Below are 5,000 nucleotides of genomic sequence, written 5' to 3' on the forward strand. Positions count from 1 at the left end.
TAAGTGTTACAGCAGGCGTGCGCCAAATTATTTCCTGGCGTTCCGTAAACGAAGTCAGCCTCCAACCACAGGCCAATAAGCGGCACATTAAATTACAGCGTTCTGTTTCTGCACTACTGGTAATACAGCATGCTGAGGGGTAGGGGTAGGCCTAGAGGTCGTGGACGCGGGCGAGGACACCGAGGCCCAAGTCAGGGTGTGGGCACAGGCCGAGCCAGTGCATTGGCCAGGGGTAGAGGCAGGGCCAGACCGAATAATCCACCAACTGTTTCCCAAACCGCCCCCTCGCGCCATGCCACCCTGCAGAGGTCAAGGTGCTCTACTGTGTGGCAGTTTTTCACAGAGACGCCTGACGACCGACGAACAGTGGTGTGCAACCTTTGTCGCGCCAAGATCAGCTGGGGAGGCACCACCACCAGCATGCGCAGGCATATGATGGCCAAGCACCCCACAAGGTGGGACGATGCCCGTTCACCGCCTCCGGTTTGCACCACTGCCTCTCCCCCTGTGCCCCAACCTGTCACTGAGATCCAACCCCCCTCCGAGGACACAGGCACTACCGTCTCCTGGCCTGCACCCACACCCTCACCTCCGCTGTCCTCGGCCCCATCCAGCAATGTCTCTCAGTGCAGCGTCCAGACGTCGCTAGCGCCACTGTTTGAGCGCGAGCGCAAGTACGCCGCACGCACCCGCACGCTCAAGCGTTAACCGTGCACATTGCCAAATTGATCAGCCTGGAGATGCTGCCTTATAGGCTTGTGGAAACGGAGGCTTTCAAAAGCATGATGGCGGCGGTGGCCCCGCGCTACTCGGTTCCCAGTCGCCACTACTTTTCCCGATGTGCCGTCCCAGGGCTGCACGACCACGTCTCCCGCAACATTGTACGCGCCCTCACCAACGCGGTTACTGCCCAGGTCCACTTAACAACAGAGACGTGGACAAGCACAGGCGGGCAGGGCCACTATATCTCCTTGACGGCACATTGGGTGAATTTAGTGGAGGCTGGGACAGAGTCAGAGCCTTGGACCGCTCACGTCCTACCCACCCCCCGAATTGCGTGCCGCAGCTCGGTGGTGGTATCTGCGGCGGTGTATGCTTCCTCCACTAAACCACCCTCCTCCTCCTCCTCCAACGCAACCTCTGTCTCGCAATCAAGATGTGTGAGCAGCAGCACGTCGCCAGCAGTCGGTGTCATGCGGCGTTGCAGCACAGCGGTGGGCAAGCGTCAGCAGGCCGTGCTGAAACTACTCAGCTTAGGAGATAAGAGGCACACGGCCCACGAACTGCTGCAGGGTCTGACAGAGCAGACCGACCGCTGGCTTACGCCGCTGAGCCTCCAACCGGGCATGGTCGTGTGTGACAACGGCCGTAACCTGGTGGCGACTCTGCAGCTCGGCAACCTGACGCACGTGCTATGCCTGTCCCAAGTCTTTAATTTGGTGGTTCAGCGCTTTCTGAAAAGCTACCCACACTTGTCATACCTGCTCGGAAAGGTGCGCCAGCTTTGCGCACATTTCCGCAAGTCCCACACGCACGCTGCCACCCTGCGGACCCTGCAACATCAGTTTAATCTGCCACTGCACCGACTGCTGTGCGACGTGCCCACACGGTGGAACTCTACGCTCCACATGTTGGCCAGGCTTTATGAGCAGCGTAGAGCTATTGTGGAATACCAACTCCAACATGGGCGGCGTAGTGGGAGTCAGCCTCCTCAATTCTTTACAGAAGAGTGGGCCTGGTTGGCAGCCATCTGCCAGGTCCTTGGAAAATTTGAGGAGTCTACCCAGATGGTGAGCGGGGATGCTGCAATCATTAGCGTCACCATTCCTCTGCTATGCCTCTTGAGAAGTTCCCTGCAAAGCATAAAGGCAGACTCTTAGCACTCGGAAACGGGGGCGGGGGAAGACAGTATGTCGCTGGATAGTCAGAGCAACCTCATGTCTATATCTCAGCGCGTTGAGGAGGAGGGGGAGGAGCATGAGCAGGAGGGGGAAGAGACAGCTTGGCCCACTGCTGAGGGTACAGATGCTGCTTGCCTGTCATCCTTTCAGCGTGTATGGCCAGAGGAGGAGGAGGGGGAGGAGTATGAGGAGGAGGGGGAAGAGACAGCTTGGCCCACTGCTGAGGGGACAGATGCTGCTTGCCTGTCATCCTTTCAGCTTGTATGGCCAGAGGAGGAGGAGGATCCTGAAAGTGATCTTCCGAGTGAGGACAGCCATGTGTTGCGTACAGGTACCCTGGCACACATGGCTGACTTCATGTTAGGATGCCTTTCTCGTGACCCTCGTGTTACACGCATTCTGGCCACTACGGATTACTGGGTGTAAACACTGCTCGACCCACGGCATAAGGAGAGCCTTTCCACTCTCATTCCCGAAGAGGAAAGGGGTTCCAGAATGATGCTATACCATAGGGCGCTGATGGACAAACTGTTGGTAAACTTCCCATCCGATAGCGCTAGTGGCCGAAGGCGCAGTTCTGAGGGCCAGGTAGCAGGGGAGGCGCAGAGATCAGGCAGCATGTACAGCGCAGGCAGGGGAACATTATCCAAGGCCTTTGCCAGCTTTATGGCTCCCCAGCAAGACTGTCTCACACCTCCCCAGTCCAGGCTGAGTCGGAGGGAGCACTGTAAGAAGATGGTGAGGGAGTACGTAGCCGATCGCACGTTCGTCCTCCGTGACGCCTCTGCCCCCTACAACTACTGGGTGTCAAAGCTGGACACGTGGCCTGAACTGGCGCTGTGTGCCCTGGAGGTGCTTGCTTGTCCTGCGGCTAGCGTCTTGTCAGAGAGTGTGTTTAGTGTGGCTGGGGGAATCATCACGGATAAGCGTACCCACCTGTCAACCGACAGTGCCGACAGGCTTACACTCATCAAGATGAACAAAGCCTGGATTTCCCCAGACTTCTCTTCTCCACCAGCGGACAGCAGCGATACCTAAACAATACGTAGGCTGCACCCGCGGATGGAAGCATCGTTCTCTATCACCATCCAAAACGGGGACCTTTTTGCTTCATCATTCTGTGTATAATATTTCTCCTCCTCCTCCTCCTCCTGAAAGCTCACATAATCACGCCGAACGGGCAGTTTTTCTTAGGCCCACAAGGCTCAGTCATATAATTTTTCTAAACAATTTTTATACGTTTCAATGCTCATTAAAGTGTTGAAACTTTCACCTCAACCAATTTTTATTTTAACTGGGCTGCCTCCAGGCCTAGTTACCAATTAAGCCACATTAACCAAAGCGATTAATGGGTTTCACCTGCCCTCTTGGTTGGGCATGGGCAATTTTTCTGATGTACATTAGTACTGTTGATACACCAATTTTTGGGGGCCCTCGCCTACAGTGTAATCAAAATAATTTTTAGCCCACCTGCATTACAGCTGACGTTACCTCAGCTGTGATGGGCAATACAATGGGATATTTTTATGTTCCTTCGGTGGGTTCCAGGGAGCCACCCATGCTGTGGATCCACAGGGAGTTGTAAATGCATGTGTCCACTTCTAAAGAACCCCAGTCTGACTGGGGCATGTAGTGTGGGCCGAAGCCCACCTGCATTAAACATGACATTATTACCTCAGCTGTGATGGGCAATGCAATGGGATATATTTATGTACCGCCGGTGGCTTCCTGGCACCCACCCATGCTGTGGGTCCACAGGGAGTGGTAACTGCATGTGTCCACTTCTAAAGAACCCCAGTCTGACTGGGGCATGCAGTGTGGGCCGAAGCCCACCTGCATTAAGCACGACATTACATCAGCTGTGTTGGGCACTGCAATGGGATACATTTATGTACAGCCGGTGGGTTCTAGGGAGCCACCCATGCTGTGGGTGCACACGGAATTCCCATTGCGGAGTTGTACCTGGCTGTGACTATTTATAAAAAACCGCGGTCTGACTGGGGCATGCAGACACCTTGACAGAATGAATAGTGTGTGGCACATAGGTTCCCCATTGCTATGCCCACGTGTGCAGCTCCAGATGGAGGTGGCACAGGATTGGATTTCTCATTGCTTCTGTACAGCATTGTGGGCTATCGCCCCGCCCCTTTTAAAGAGGGTCGCTGCCTAGCCGTGCCAACCCTCTGCAGTGTGTGCCTGCTTTTCCTGTGGCAGATGCACTTATAAATAGACATGAGGGTGGCGTGGCATGAGGGCAGCTGAAGGCTGGGCAGGGACAGTTTGGTGTGCGCTGTGGACACTGGGTCGTGGGGGGGGGGGGGGTTGGGCAGCATGTAACCCTGGAGAAGTGGCAGCGGAGTGTCATGCAGGCAGTGATTGTGCTTTGTTGGAGGTAGTGTGGTGCTTAGCTAAGGTATGCATTGCTAATGAGGGCTTTTCAGAAGTAAAAATGGGGGGGGGGGGGCCACTCTTGCCGCTATTGTGGCTTAATAGTGGGACCTGTGAACTTGAGATGCAGCCCAACATGTAGCCCCTCGCCTGCCCTATCCGTTTCTGTGTCGTTCCCATCACTTTCTTGAATTGCCCCGATTTTCACAAATGAAAACCTTAGCGAGCATCGGCGATATACAAAAATGCTCGAGTCGCCCATTGACTTCAATGGGGTTCGTTACTCGAAACGAACCCTCGAGCATCGCGAAAATTTCGTCTCGAGTAACGAGCACCCGAGCATTTTGGTGCTCGCTCATCTCTAGTCTGTAATATACTAATGACCTCTGTCTGACTCAAGGAGCAGTCAGACCAGGCACAGGTGGTAGAAGAGAAGAAATGTTTTTCGGTCCGCGAGCCATGAGTTTGACACCCCTGCGCTATCAGATGGCTGTCTAATAAAGTGGTCATTCAGTGTAGGGGTCACAACTCACCTAGTCTTCCCTCCACTACCGGTCCCAGATTACCCTCCCATAGAAGTCAGTGAGCATCTCAAGACTCCAGCTTCCTGTGTCCATATAAAGCATACATCTGAATGCTAACTAAACAAAGCAGTAGCTCATGAAGAATGGCAGCCCCCATAGTGATGGAAAGATTGGAAAATAAGAGCGT

At 54.4% G+C, this 5,000-nt stretch overlaps 1 protein-coding gene across 1 annotated transcript in view; it reads left to right on the top strand.

Moving 5' to 3' along the window:
- Window positions 1-5,000, top strand: part of ATRX (ATRX chromatin remodeler) — a 263,566-nt gene that overhangs the window by 83,467 nt on the left and 175,099 nt on the right. The gene's annotated exons all lie outside the window — the stretch shown is intronic.

The sequence above is a fragment of the Eleutherodactylus coqui genome, chromosome 10 (assembly GCF_035609145.1).
Source record: "Eleutherodactylus coqui strain aEleCoq1 chromosome 10, aEleCoq1.hap1, whole genome shotgun sequence".
NCBI classification, from domain to species: domain Eukaryota; kingdom Metazoa; phylum Chordata; class Amphibia; order Anura; family Eleutherodactylidae; genus Eleutherodactylus; species Eleutherodactylus coqui.